This window comes from Moschus berezovskii, chromosome 15 (assembly GCF_049115385.1).
Source record: "Moschus berezovskii isolate FMDL1 chromosome 15, NW_MosBer_1.0, whole genome shotgun sequence".
NCBI classification, from domain to species: domain Eukaryota; kingdom Metazoa; phylum Chordata; class Mammalia; order Artiodactyla; family Moschidae; genus Moschus; species Moschus berezovskii.
In genome coordinates, this window is record NC_142474.1 from 5,966,503 (window position 1) to 5,981,288 (window position 14,786).

General features: G+C 54.3%; 1 long non-coding RNA gene across 1 annotated transcript; it reads right to left on the bottom strand.

The window, feature by feature from the left end:
- Window positions 1-6,922: 6,922 nt before the first annotated feature.
- LOC129556066 (uncharacterized) lies at window positions 6,923-14,599 on the bottom strand. The gene is made up of 3 exons (XR_008685910.2): window positions 14,493-14,599; window positions 14,099-14,210; window positions 6,923-7,322 (listed from the first exon to the last, which is right to left on the bottom strand). It is a non-coding gene; the product is annotated as an uncharacterized LOC129556066 (long non-coding RNA).
- Between the last annotated feature and the right edge of the window lie 187 nt (window positions 14,600-14,786).

Here is a 14,786-nt window from a genome sequence, read left to right on the forward strand (position 1 = left end):
GGATTATGACTTCCCTGGTGGCTCAGACTGTAAAAGCGGCTGCTTACAATGCGGGAAACCCAGGTTCAATCCCTGGTTCAGGAAGATCCCCTGGAGAAGGAAATGGTAACCCGTTCCAGTACTCTTGCCTGGAAAATCCCATGGACGGAGGAGCCTGGTGGGCTGCAGTCCATGGGGTCTCGAAGAGTCGGACACAACTGAGCGACTTCCCTTTGTCTCACTGTCACTTTCTAGGTTTGTCTGTCTCGCTACAAATGAATTAGTCCGTCCCTCCATCCACACAACAGACATTTACTGAGCGTCTGCTCTGGGCCACACACGGCTCTGGATACCCGGCTTCCATCTACAGCAGCAAACAAGACAGACATGAATCCCTGCCTCCACGGAACCCACTTTCTGGGGAGGAAGGATGAGTGGACAATCAACAAGTGAGCAAATAAATGACTGAGTTCTGGATCTGCTGGGAGCTGGGAAGGAAATGACAGGGAGGCGGGCTTGAGGATGACCAGGACACACGTGGGGCTGTTTTGATTGGATGGTCAGGAGAGAGACGCCTGGGAAAGTGATGATTCCCCTGGGGTTTAAAAGAAAGGCAGTTAATGACAAGACCTGGGGAAAGAGTCGCAGGAAGAGGAAAGAGGAAGTGCAAAGGCTCTGAGGCAGCGGAGAATTTGGCTTGTTGGAAAAGGTAGAAGGGTGCCAGAGCAGCTGAAGGGGAGGGGAGGAGGCAAAGGCGGGGCCTTGCTGGCCATGGTGAGAGCTGAGACCATTGCCGACTGCCAAAGGCCAGCCAGGAGCCACCGGAAGATTTCGGCAGGCGGGTGACACGTCTGGATTTATGTTTCTGAAAGTTCCCTCTCGGGGATTTCCTGGCGGCCCAGTGGTTAGGACTCTGCAGTTTCACTGCTGAGGGCCCAGGTTCAATTCCTGGTCAGGGAACTAAGATCCCACAAGCTGTGCAGCATGGCCAAAATTGTTTTTTTAAAAATACAAGGTCCTCTGGCTTGCTGTGGGGAACAGAGCGGGCAGCAGAGAGACCAGCAAGGAGGCTGCAGGCGAGGGTGGTCGTGGCTTGGATTAAGGTGGCGGCAGTGGAGGTGAACGGAAGAGGATGATTCAGGACCCCTTTTGGCGGTGGTGGTGGTGAGGGGCGGGGAGGGATCCAGAGCAACGTCTAACTTTGGAGCTTGAGCCATCGGTGGGTGTTTGAGGAGCAGAGGCTGCAGGTTGGGGGTGGGGATGGCAGAGGAATAGTGTTTGGAGAGGCTCACGATGTCTTTTTAGGGTATTTCAGGCTGGCAATTAGACATGCAAGTCCAGAGCCTGGGAGGCATCAGGGTGCCGACAGAAATGTGAGATTCATCAGCGTGTTTACTGAAGGCCACAGAATGGGTGAGGTCACCCAGGCAGGGGGCGGAGCACTGCTGGCAGGGGATCCGGGAGCATGGGTGCCATGCTCAGACTTGGCAGCAAGGGTTGTGACATCAAGGGCCATTTTGGGGGCACGGAGGCTGGAAGCCTGGCTGGGGGACAAGGAGGGGGTGTGGACGTCGGCCAGGGAGCACGGACGTTCATCAGTGTGGGGGAGGGGGATGAGGGAGGGGGCGCTTGTGGGAAGATGCTCGTGGGAAGGCATTTTATGCTTTTTAATGTAAGAGGTCCTGGGAGGGGGGGAAACCGAGGCTGCATCCACCCCATGGCCTAGTGGGGGTGATTTTATCCCTATCTCACAGAAGACGCCGAAGCACAGAGGGGTTTGGTAACTTGTCTAAGGACACACCGCTAATGCAGAGGACTTGAACCCAGCAGACTGGCCCAGATGCTTTCTTCTGCCACATCAGCCCTTCAGCTGGTCCTTTCCAGAAACCCTTCCTGTTGTCAGGGGACACCCTTTACCCTTCCCACCTGCCCTCCCGAGGCTGCCCTCTGAACCCACTTCTATAGCCACAGGCCCCATCCTGGGGGCTTCACAGTCAATCGTCCTGTGTGCTGCTCTCATCATCCCGGTGCTACAGGTGGGGAAACTGAGGCAAGGAGCAGGGTGATCTCAGCTGCCCCAGGCCAGCAAGCAGGAGATCCGGGTCAAACCCAAGCTGTCTGACCCAGAAAACCATGCCCCTCTACTGGTCCTCATACTTAGTCCAACCACGGCCGGCCTCCTGCTGTCAACACCCAGGCCCCCCAGCGCCTCACTGTAAGGTCAGTCCTGTTTTTCACCCCGTTTTGTTAATTTATCTGTTTGTTTGCACCGGGTCAGAGTGGCAGCCTTCAAACTCTTAGTTGCGGCATGTGAGGTCTAGTGCCCTGACCAGGGATGGAACCCAAGCCCCCTGCATTCGGAGCTCAGAGTCTTGGCCACTGGACCAGCAGGGAAGTCCTGGAGGCTCACCCCCCATGTTAGAGGTGAGGGAACTGAAGCTCGGAGAGTGGGATGATGTGGCCAAGGTCACTCAGCTGGGGGCGGGGGCTGGACTTACAATGGGGCTGTGGGACCTCAAAGCCTTCACGTGACTGCCCCGTGTGTCCAGGTGACCGGGCCGCACGCGTTTCTCTCCCCTACCTGGGGAAACCTGAGTCTCCTGGGAAGCTCCTGACTTTCAAATGTTGCCAGCCAGTGCTTCCTGGGCGCTGACAAGAGGGAGCCGCCCTCTTGGGCTGCCCCGGGTCCTTCCCACCTGGCCATGAATGAGCCTTTGTGTGGCAGGTCTAACCCATTCCCTGTCTACACAACACGGCTTCCTGATGACTCAAGGGCTCCTAGCCAGCAGCTGTGCCTGGCCCGGGAGCCCACCCCCGAAATGAGCAGACAGGCTTGCTCGAAGTCAGGCACTGAGCAGCGCCACAGGGGTCTTTGCAAATGCTACTGCCTCTGTCAGGAACCAGGCCCTTCTCATTCTTCAAGTCACAACTCAAAGCCACCATTCCAAAGAGAGGCCCTTCCTGACCATCTGACTCACCAGAACATGGGCTCTAAGAGAGCAGGTATTCGCCATGCAAAGAAATTAACATGTTGATAAGATCCTTTCTGCTAGTGATACATGGGGTAGAAATATTCAGGCAATTGGGTAGAGAGTGTCTGGAACAGGGAGTCTCTGAGGTGGTGATAGCTGAGCAGAGACTGGAAGGAAAGGAGCAGCCCTGCCAATATCTGGGGGGAAGGGAGTTCCAGACGCAGGAAACAGCCAGTGCAAAGGTCCTGTGGCAGGGATATGCAGATGAGTGGGAGGAGCTTCGAGGAGGCCAGTGTGTCTGGCACAGAGTGGCTAAGAGAAGAGCTGGGGTAGATTTTTCCCTCTAGGGCATGACCTGGCAATGTCTGAAGACAATTCTGGTGGTCACACAAGGGAGTTAATATTCCCTTGTGGCTCAGCTGGTGAAAAATCCGCCTGCAATGCAGGAGACCTGGATTCGATCCCTGGGTGGGGAAGATCCCCTGGAGAAGGGAAAGGCTACCCACTCCAGTATTCTGGCCTGGAGAATTCCATGGACTGAATAGTCCATGGGGTCGCAAAGAGTCGGACACAACTGAGCGATTTTCACTTTCACTAGGGAGTGAGGGTATGCGGTGACATTGAGTGAGTGGAGGCCAGAGATGCCTCAATGCACCGGACACCTCTGACCACAGAGGCCTTGTCCGGAGGTGGCTAGTTGAGAGAGGCCGGCCTGGCGGGGGAGGGCGGAGCGGACTATGTCCCCCGAGGGCGGCCTCGGGTCTGCCTGCTGTGCGCTGGTGCCACCTGGTGGTCTCATGACACACTGCACCAGCTTCCGGAGGAGCCGAGTCTTCCTGTCACAGTGACACCAATAACACCCGTGCAGTGCTTGCTGGGGACTCGCAGTGTGCCGGGTCAATGCAGGATATTTTATTCCGATGAGCTCAGACTCCACATCCCCACTAACAGGCAGCTCTGAACAGACACGCCTGTCCCTGAACCCCTCCCCAGAAGTCGTCGTCCCCAGCCCCTGTTACCCCCACGTCCCTCTCCTGCTCAGAACATGGCTCCCACTTCTCATTCACAGAGAAAACCAAAGTCCCTAGATGGCTCCAAAGGCCCCTGCCCTCCTACTGAAAGTCAAAACACACTGCAGCCTGCTTTCCCCTCCTTCTCACTCTATTTTTTAACATACAGCAAGAATCACCAAGTGGCATATATTTACTTGGCTTATTTATCTTGCCCATCTCCGCTAGGTGAACAGCTCCCTGGGGGCAGGAGCTGTCTGTTCGTTCACTGGTCTCTCTCTGGCACCCAGTCCCAGGCCTGGTACACAGTAGGTGTGCAACAAACATCTGGTGAATGAATGGACGTGGATGGATCCGCCCAACCTTTCCCCCCTGGCACTTGGAACTCTGTGGGTTTTAATCTCACCTCCATCACCAAAGCTGTGTGACCTCGGTCAGGCTCATTAGCCGCTCTGGGCCTCAGCTTCCCAAGAATAGAAGCAGTACCCTCCTCACTGCATTCTGAAAACGTTAGGTGCCTCCCCCCACATGTTTACAACAGTGTGGCGCCCGGTGCGGGGGCAGTCCTGTGCCTCCGAGCCCATTCCTGGCCTCCGTCCCCCTCCCCAGCCACCCCGAAGGGAAAGGCTCCGAGCCTCAGTCTCCTTCTGCACGCCTCTGCACGGCAGGTGCTCCTGAAATCCTGTGTTGAGAGCAGGACACCGATGATGGAGGAGGGCCTCCTGTTTGCCATGCACTACGAGACAAGCTCTCCTGCCCTGGTGTATGCGTGAAGAAACTGAGGCTTCCACAGCGGCAGAAGCAGGACCTGTGCCTCAAAGCTGGCGAGGTGACTTCCTTCCATCCAGCTCTGAGGGTGTGGCGCTAGTTGCTCAGTCGTGTCCGGCTTTTTGCAACCCCATGGAGTGAGGCGAGGAGTGTCATTCTCAGGAGTGACCAGAAGGGGGCAGCAGACATCTGGCTTCCTTTGCAACTCCCAGCATCTCTGGGTCTGCACCGTCCTGAGATAGAGCCCTCCTTACATTTCGTACCCTAAGCACCTCACGAGCCTCGCCCTAGTCCCAGCCCTGATCTGAGAGGTCCCCTTCTACCGAGAGATACCTTTCTCCTGCCCCGCATTGAACAGTGTGCTCAGAGCTTCCCATACACATTAATCCTTACGGTAGTCAGAATGAGGTGGCTACGGTTATCGCCCCATTATTCAGAAGCGGTAACTAAGGCCAGAGAGCTGAGGCCGTTGGCCAGAGGCAGTGCTGTTCCACAATGTGTGTTCGGTGCATGGAGGCAGATCGCATGCCTTTGGATCATAAGCCGTGACTGTGCGCATCAGATATTTGCATGGTCTTCTTTGGGGAAGGGGTGAGGGCTTCTGCTGAAGAAAGGGAGGCCGATATTATGCCCAAGGAAGAATTATTTGTTTACAGCGTTCATGGATCCTCCATATGAGAAAATGGAGGACTGAGGAGCTGGAATGGCCCTGAGAGAGGAAGCCTGGCCCGGCCTCAGGGGATGCTCCAGGGAGGGCAGGAAGCCTACTTGATTTTCCCAGGAGGAGCAAAGGTACCCACCTGGAAGCAGCAGGATATTTCAGACTGGAGGAACCGTGTACACAAAAGCCCCGGAGTGGCTCAAGGAACCTCAACAGCCAAGTCTGGCTGAAAGAGCAACAAGAAGGTGGGGTGCGGGGAGTCAGGAACAGGTGGCGAGATGTCGGGGCGCAATTCACTGAGGCCGAGAGGCAGGGACAGACCCAGGACACACGGTGCCGTGGGGCTTCCTGCAGGAGGGCAGATGGGGAAGCGGAGGCTCAGAAGAGAGGAGGAGCTGGGAGCATCAGAGCTCAGAGCAGCTGACTGGAGAGGATCCTTGTGGGGAGAACTCCTGCCTCTCTGGGACTCGATGCCCCGCGTGACCTAGAACAGCCCACAGGCATCAAGTCTCCCGGTGGCTCAGCCCCAAAGCCTTCTCTGTTCGTCCAACCCGCCCCACCCTGGTCCCTGAAGTCAGAGCCCACTCATCCAGGGTGGGATGGGTGATCCAGGGGACAGGGCCCAACTGTCCCTCTCACCGTCTGCACCTTCTGAGCAGAGTCCCGCAAGGAGGGTATACAGCTGGCGCTCAGCCAGACCTCCAGAGCCTGGCTGGCAGGAACTCAGCATCCAGTGTTTGGTCTCGTTTTGTTGTTTTTAATAGAAAAATGTTCCCTGCACCACCAACTCTTTCCTGGGCAGGGTTTGGAAACCATCTCCAGATGGGGAATAATTTTAGGGCAGAGGAACGGCTAAAATTATGGGCCAGTTTGCCGCCACTTCCCACCAGGATGAGCCAGCCTTGGCCCTGGAACTTTCCAGAGGTGGGGCAGCCGGGTCTGAGTCGCGGAGAGAAGGGAGGGTGGATCTCTGAGCCTGGGTAAGCTGCAGTCTGGTCACAGGGCCACCCTGGGGAACCTTCCCGACTACTGTGTTCGGAGGCTGCCCACTCATGCCAGGCTCCTCACCCATCCTTCTTCCTCATGAACATCCCCAGTCAAGCGTCCGCACTTGACTGCCATTTTGCAGGAAATGCCACGGCTAGAGTGTGTTGTGCTGTAAGCAGTCCCAGGGAAACTGACGGGTCAGATGGCCCAGGCTCTGCCACAGGTAAACCATAGGGAAAAGGAACGAGGCCGAGAGGCAGGGACAGACCCAGGACACACGGTGCCATGGGGCCCCAGAAGGCACCCCCCACTTCCTGCAGACATTGAAAGACTGAACAGATATTAGTTTTGTTGTTTTGGCCTCGCTGGCTTGCGGCATCTTAGTCTCCCCCTGCAGGGGTCGAACCAGGGCCCTCAGCTGTGAAAGTACAGACTCCAAACCACTGGGCCACCAGGGAATTCCTCATCAAAAATTTTTTAATGGGCAAGACAAAATATAGTCTAGGGATACATGCAGAAGTGATAAAAGTATAAAGAAACACAAACATTGACTCTAGAAGCCAGGGTCCTTCTGGAAGGAGGGAGGGGCTGTCCCTGAGTGGGACAGGGCTCCTGTGAGGGCTTCTGGGGTAACTGCCCAAGTTCTGTTCTTCACCTGGAGATGGTCACAGGGAAGTTCAGTTGCCTTATCAGAATCATGAAGGTATGTGTTTGCACTGTGTGGTTTTCTGCATCTGTGTTTTATTTAAAAAAAAAAAAAAAGATTGAAGGGAAAGACTGAAGGCAGGAGGAGAAGGGGACGACAGAGGATGAGATGGCTGGATGGCATCACTGACTCGATGGACATGAGTTTGAGTGAACTCCAGGAGTTGGTGATGGACAGGGAGGCCTGGCGTGCTGCAGTCCGTGGGGTCGCAAAGAGTCGGACATAACTGAGCGACTTAACTGGAAAAAAAAAATGGTTTTTTTTTTTTAAAAAACGGAAATGTCCCCATGCAGATCAAGGAAGGGAGGCTTGGCGGAGTGGAGTGGCTTTCCCAGGAGTGAGTAGAGAGCTGAGATCGGAGCCCAGCCTGTAATCCAAGGGTCTGTGCCGGGCCCTGGGGGTGAGCCAGACACGCTCCTGCCTCACGGGGCTGGGAGGCTGAGCAGTGGGGCCGGTCAGGAGCCTCTCCCACCAGGACACCCAAAGATTCTGGATAAAATGAGGCACGGAGCCTTGTAAGGACATGATTGGGCTGGCAGAATTGAAGGGAAATACTTCTTCAGGGGCTACTGGCTGGGGGTGGTCTAGTCGTTAAGTCGAATCCGACTCTTGCGACCCCATGGACTATAGCCCGCCAGGCTCCTCTGTCCATGGGATTTCCTAGGCAAGAACACTGGAGTGGGTTGCTGTTTCCTTCTCCAGGGGATAATTCCCTGTGCTACACAGACCTTGTTCATTTCATCTCTTTTCATCTGAGAGATTCTATCCTTAATGTTGATAGTTTTTGAGGAGTATAGGCCAGTTATTGAAGTAATTATTGATCATCATTAACATTTATTAGTGATGTTCAGTTTGATCAGTTGATGGCTGGTGGGGGTGCTGAGGGCAGAAGCAGGGAGGCTGAGGAGGGGGCTTATGGCAGTTGTCCATGCAGTGGTGGCAGGAGAGGTATAGGGAGTGAGGAAGGTTAGATTCGGGACTCTGGGGGGAAGGGACCTCCTTTGGGCTCAGGGGTGCATCCTGCCTGCCCGCCTGCATCTCCCATAAGCTGTGTGATTTGGGCAAGTCACTTGTTCTCTCTGTGACTTAGTTTTCTCATCTGTGAAATGGGGATGATGGCACCTCCCTAGAGGCGGTTATTAACACATCTAAAGGACGTGACTTCTACTAAGTGCTACAAAGTGTTGGCTGCTGTTACTCATTATTAGAATCTTATCATCTCCCTCCAAACTTCCCAGCTGTGAATCCAGCCTCTAGAACTCCGTGTAAACCTGGAGTTTAACTCTTGAAACTGAGTTTCTCATCCATGACATTTGCTCTGACCCCGAAGGTTCCAGCCCCTAAAATCCAGGACTCCTCGTGCCCCGTGACCCCCATCACTGAGTTTCTGACCCTGACTGCAGTCTCCCCCGCCCTGATGGGGACTGGCACGTTGGTGTCCACTGGACGTGGGATCGCGGCACACCCTCCTTTCTGTCCCTACCTGCCTGCACACTTGTCCCTGACACTTGTCTCCCGCCACCGGCCACCTCACCGTCTCCACGGCCTGTCCAGGACAACGTCTCTCCTCACCCTTATTACTGCAGACACTTCCTTGCTCACATCTTGAGTTAAAAAGAAAGTGGTTGTATGTTTAACTTCAAGTCATGATGCCTCCCATACAAGTTCAAACAATACAGAAGCATGTCGACATTTAAGTTGTTCAGTTGCCACGTCATGTCCGCCTCTTTGTGACCCCATGGACTGCAGCTCACCAGGCTTCCCTGTCCTTCACTAACTCCCAGAATTTGCTCAAATTCATGCCCATCGAGTCGATGATGCCATCCAACCATCTCATCCTCTGTCATCCCCTTCTCCTCCTGCCTTCAATCTTTCCCGGCATCAGGGTCTTTTCTAATGAGTGGGCTCTTTGCATCAGGTGGCCAAAGTATTGGAGATTTGGTCTCAGCATCCGTCCCTCCAATGAATATTCAGGACTGATTTCCTTTAAGATCAACTGGTTTGATATCCTTGCAGTCCAGGGGACTTTCAAGGGTCTTCTCCAACACCATAGTTTAAGATCGTATATTAAATCTAAAGTCATTAATGGTAGTGATTTGTGTGTGTGTGTGCAAGGTGGGGAGGTACATCCATATATTTTCCTATAATTCCATTTTCCCACTTAATTTCCAGAGCCCACTTCGGGGTCAAGAGACATGAGAAGGTCCTCCTGTACTGGAATCTTGGTCAGGCTGCCACTGTTTACTCTTGTGTCAACGTGTATCATCTTTTTAGATTCCATGCATAAGTGGTACCATATGTTTGTCTTTCTCTTAAATCCACATAAACTTACTTCACCCAGGGTGACAATCTTTAGGTCCATCCGTGTCACTGCAGGTGGCATCATTTCATTCTCTTTATGGCTGAGTAATATTCCATTGCGTATATGGGCTGCACCTTCTTTATCCACTCATCCACTGATGGACATTGAGGTTGCTTCCATGTCCTGGCTATTATAATAAACTTCTGTTTTAACCAGGGCTTCCCTGATAACTCAGCTGGTAAAGAATCCGCCTGTAATTCAGGAGACCCCGGTTTGATGCCTGGGTCAGGAAGATCCACTGGAGAAGGGATAGGCTACCCACTCCAGATTCTTGGGCTTCCCTGGAGGCTCAGCTGGTAAAGAATCTGCCTGCAATGCAGGAGACCTGGGTTCGATCCCTGGGTTGGGAAGATCCCCTAGAGAAGGGAAGAGCTACCCACTCCAGTCTTCTGGCCTGGAGAAATCCATGGACTATATAGTCCATGGGGTCGCAAAGAGTCAGACATGACTGAGCGACTTTCACTTTTCTGTTTTTGAATCGAGAGTGAGCCAGACACCTTTTATTTGTTGAGTTAAACCTGCTATCGTTGGTTTGTATCAGGGATCTCCACGGCTTGGCTTTGCTTGGTTTTGTTTTCTCCCCTCATCCTTACTGCCCAGGCCCGTGATAGCTGTCTCTGGTTGTATATGTGTCTTTTGTAAAACAAGTAGCATTATTTTCTTCATGGGTGTTTTTAATTTAGAGACACGTTCTTCTGTTTTCTCTCCTCTTTCACTCAACATTCTGTCTCCAAGATCTCTGCATGCTGCTGTGCTGAAAAGTCATTTATTTCTGCTTCCTTCCTAGCAGGCCATTTGCTCATGTCCTTTTGTGCAGAACATTTTTTTGTCATGAGAAAACCTGGGCCCTGAGCCTGCCTCCTTTGAAGCCAGGAGGGCCCGCACCGCTGGAAGGAGGAGAAACCTCCAGCTGCTATGTGACTAATGGGGTCCTGCTGGGCCCGGGGACGGATCGGCCGGGGCTGGGCAGCTGTCTGCACGCGCTGGAGGCCGTGGGAGGAAGGTTCGGGAGGGTTGTGGCGGCAAGCAGAGATGGGGTCAGAGCCGGGAAGATCCGCCCTCGGAGCTGCCCAGACCTCCGGCCTTCTCTCCGGGCCTGGCAGAGCCACGAGCAGCCGGTCCAGGAACAGGCAGAGCCAAGCGGTGAGGGAGGGAGGCCACGCACTCCCTCCCCCCTTTGTGGGCTCGCGAGGACATCGTGGGCCGCGCTCTGGCGTGTATCGCGAGGCCAGGGGCCAAGTCACGGCACCCAGCTCTATGTGGGTGAGCTTCCTCTGGACCAAGGTCGCCTGAGTAAGACAGGGAGGACCCCTGGGGTGTCTGAGTCGCCTCCCCCACCTCCCTTTCCTTCATTTCCCCATAGTCTGCTCCATTCAGCCGTCCACTCACCAAATGTTACTGAGCTCTGATTAAGCACCGGGCACTGGGCATAAAGCAGGAAACCGGAGGGACAACAATGTCTCCTCCTGGAGCTTTGTTGCATGTGTGTGTGTGCATGTGTGTGAGTGCACATGTGTATACATGTGTGCACGTGTGTGCGTGTGTGTGCGTGTGGTAGGTAGACTAATAGCCATCTCACCCCTATCCATGTCCTAATGCCTGGAACCAGCAAATATGTGAGGTCACGTGGGGAGTTAAGGCGGCAGGTGGAATTAAGGTTGTTGTGCAGCTGACCTTGAGCTGGGAGATGGTCCTGGATTATCTACTGGGCCCTGTTTTTATTTATTTACTTTTATTTGGCTGCGCCAGGTCTTAGCTGCAGCCCATGAGATCTTCGATCTTTGCTGCGGCGTGCAGGACCTTTAGTTGCAGCATGTGGTGTCTAGTTCCCTGACCAGGCATCAAGCCCTGATCCCCTGCGCTGGGAGTGTGGAGTCCTGTCCACGAGACCACCATGGAAGTCCCAACTGGACCCAGTTTAATTGCAAGAGTCCTTGTAATCCAAGAGGGAAGAAGGAGAGTCGGAGCCAGAGGGACAGAGCAGGAGACAGACCGGACCCGCCTCTGCAGCTCTGAAGACGGAGGTGGGGCCCACGAGCCCAGGGATGCAGGCGGCCTGGAGAAGCCGGAAAAGACACAGAAGCAGACGTTTCTCTCTGAATCTCCCCAAGAAGCTCAACCCTGCCCCTTCATGGTGGCCAAAGAAGATCCCATTTGAACTTCTGACCTCCAGAACTATAAGATAAATTTGTATTGTTTTACGCAACCAAATTGCGATGCGTTACAGCTGCAAAAGGAAACTCATACCCAACAAACACGTGAGGCATCCAATACATGAGACCGCGGTAAATGCTGTGGGGAAAATAAAGCCACGTGGACGAGCGGGGAGGTGGGGGTGGCGTGCAGTTTTGAGCAGAGGGGACAGGCAGGCGGGGCCTCCCTGAAAAGGTCACACTTCACAGAGGCCTGAAGGAGGTGAAGACGTGAGCCAGGCGGTTAATGGGGGAACATGGTACCAGCTGGAGAGACAGGCAGGTGCAAAGGTCCTGAGGTGGGAGTGAGCTTGGTATGTTTGAGGCACAGCAGGGCAGCCACCGTGATGGTGGCAGAGTGAGCTGGGGGGATGGAGGTAGGGAGGTTGGGGGATTGTGGGTGGTCAAGTGAGCTCTGGTGAGGGGGCCTGGCATGTTGGAGCCGCCCTCCCTGGTTTGGGAAGATCCCACATGACGCGTTGTAACCAAGCCTGTGCGCCGCAGCTACTGAGCCTGTGCTCTGACCCAGGAGCTGCAACTACTGAAGCCCGCACACCCTAGAGCCTGTGCCCCACCACGAAGGGCATCCCCAGCTCATGGCAACTAGAGAAAGTCGTGAGCAGCAACAAAGACCAAGCACAGCCAAAAATAACGAATTAATTAATTAAAAAGAAAAGATCAGCCCCTTTCCCAGGTCTGCCCAGGCTGCTGCTGTGGTTTCCCACTCACTAAAGTGAAGAAGGAATGTGCCCACCCCCTACGCCATCATCCCATCCCAGGTCTTGCTTCCTAGGTCAGCCTGTTGCTTGGAATCCTCTGAATCTCAACGCCTGATACAGCCTGGTCTAGGCAGGACTGGCAGACACACCGTGACCTCCATCTCACCCTAGAACGGCCAGGCCTGGGAGGAGACGGCTGCACTGCCTCCCTTTGGGTCAAGGCCAAGCATGACCACTTGGGCCCTGGGCTTGAGCAGCTGGGCTGGCGGCCGGGGGACGAAAGTCGCCAGCCGCCTCCCCTCCACTATCTGTGCTCTGTGACCTTGGGCTGGTGGCTCACCCTCTCTGGGCCCCGGTCTCCACATCCAAAGGCAAAAGAGCTTGGATTAATCAGGGGTCTCGAACTGACAGTCTGTAACCACATCCTGCCCACAGACATGTTTACATGTTTTAGATTAATGGTCAGCACTTAAGAGTTGAGAAACTTCTGGTAAACTGCAGATTTCTGGCTTCTTTTAAGAAATGAGAGGGTCTGGCAGGTGGTGCCTGGGGCTGACTTGGGGCTATCACAGTCAGTGCCCCACCCATTCCGTCATTTCTGACTTGTGTCTCCAGATGCTGGGGTGTCTGAGTTTACAGCCCTGGACATTGCGGCCCTTCCAGCTCCAATTTCGTTCACTCAACAGATATTCCTTGAGCATTTAGTACATGTAGGACCTATGAGAGAAGCTTTACAAGCCCGTTTTACAGACGAGGGAAGCGAAGATCAGTGATGGGAGGACTGTGGTTGACTAGGCTCATGGAGTCGGCGTTGAGGCTGCATCTGAGCCACAAATAACCAGTCGATTGACAACTGATCCCAAAGATCTTTTGCCAAAATGTATTAAGTACTGACAAGGGCCGGGGCCATGGCCCTGAACCGGACAGACCAGGTCCTGCCTACATGGGCTGATGTAGTTCCTGGAGCCACAGCGATCAACCAGGAAAACCTGGGATTCCAGGAGACAGGTAGAAGAGCAGGGTGGTGGCAGGCCCAGGGGGGAGGAGGTGACGCTGGAGCTGCTTCCCACGGAGTGAGGGCTTGAGGCTCGAGCCCCGAGGCCCCCCTTCCTCCTCCTGTGTCCATCGTGGACACTTCACTGAGACCCGTCCCTCTCCAAGCGCTGACTTTCCACTAAGATTCCGGTGACATGTGGCTCTGGAATCCCAGTCCCTCTGCTTACCTGCTGTGTGAACTTGGACAAGGGGCTTAGCCTCTCTGTGCCTCAGTTTCCAAGTCTGTAAAATGGAGACAGCATGGGTATCTACCACCCAAGTGCGTTGGTGGTGATACGAAATGAATGACGAATTACAGTCGCCTAGGATGTAGCTGGGGCTCAGTCACCAGGAACTGTGATCAGAAAGTCCTTCCACTGGGGAGAATCCAGAGGCTAAATCGAATACAGAGTATCTGCTCCCTGGAGGATGGGGTAGTGAGAGGAAGACGGTGTTGCAGGGCACATTCCCGGGGAACCCCATGCACAACAGTGGGATTGGAACCCACCACTGACTCTACCTGTGGGAATTTTCCACCACAGTGGAGGGGCCTGGGCAGCTTCTTGGGCAGACAGGAGGCTGGGGTCTGTGTGGGACCCTCTGCTGTTTGCTCCCACCAGGAAGCTGCTGGAGAAAATGTTTTTGCCACCCATGTTTAAGCCCAGCCCCACTGGCCTTAAGCTTGGGAAGAAAATGCAGGTTTTCACCTTTTCCACGTGCTGAGAGGGGCCAGGACCTCTGCAGAGAGACACCGGGAAGCTCTGACGCAGCCTCCTGCAGCTCCTCCTAGTCCCTGGATCTCCCGGGACAGGGATTCTCCTGAGGAGAGGATGGAAGTAGAGATGGGGGGGAGGCTGAGAAAGGCCTGTGTAGGCCCCACCTCATTCACACAATGCAGACACAAAGTAGGTCTTCAACAATGTTCTATCGATGGATGGATGGGTGGGAGGGAGAATGGGAGGGTGGATGGATGGATGGTTAGGACTTAACCCTGAGAACACTGATCTTGGAGGAAAGTTACCGGCTCATCACGATCCTGACCGCAGACTCATCGACGCCGATGGCAGCTCCCCCCCTTCCCAGCCCCTCAAGTCCAAGTACCTCTCAGAGTGTCTTCCTCCAAGGACTGAGCCATGCGCCGCCCCGGGTTCTGTGTGGGTGTTAAGTCCCCTTGACGCCCAGCGCAATGCGTTTGTGCCTGTGACATGCTGAATAAATAAACACATGTGGAGCCCACCAAGCTTAATCAGGCAGCTCTGCTGTCCCAGGTGTTACACAGTCCTGGGGGCATCTAATCACAGCCAGCCCGTGAGAGGTAAGATTGCTGACATTCTGCAGATGGAGCAAGTTGAGTCTCAGCGATCTCACTAGGGAGGGATTTTAAAAATAAATAAA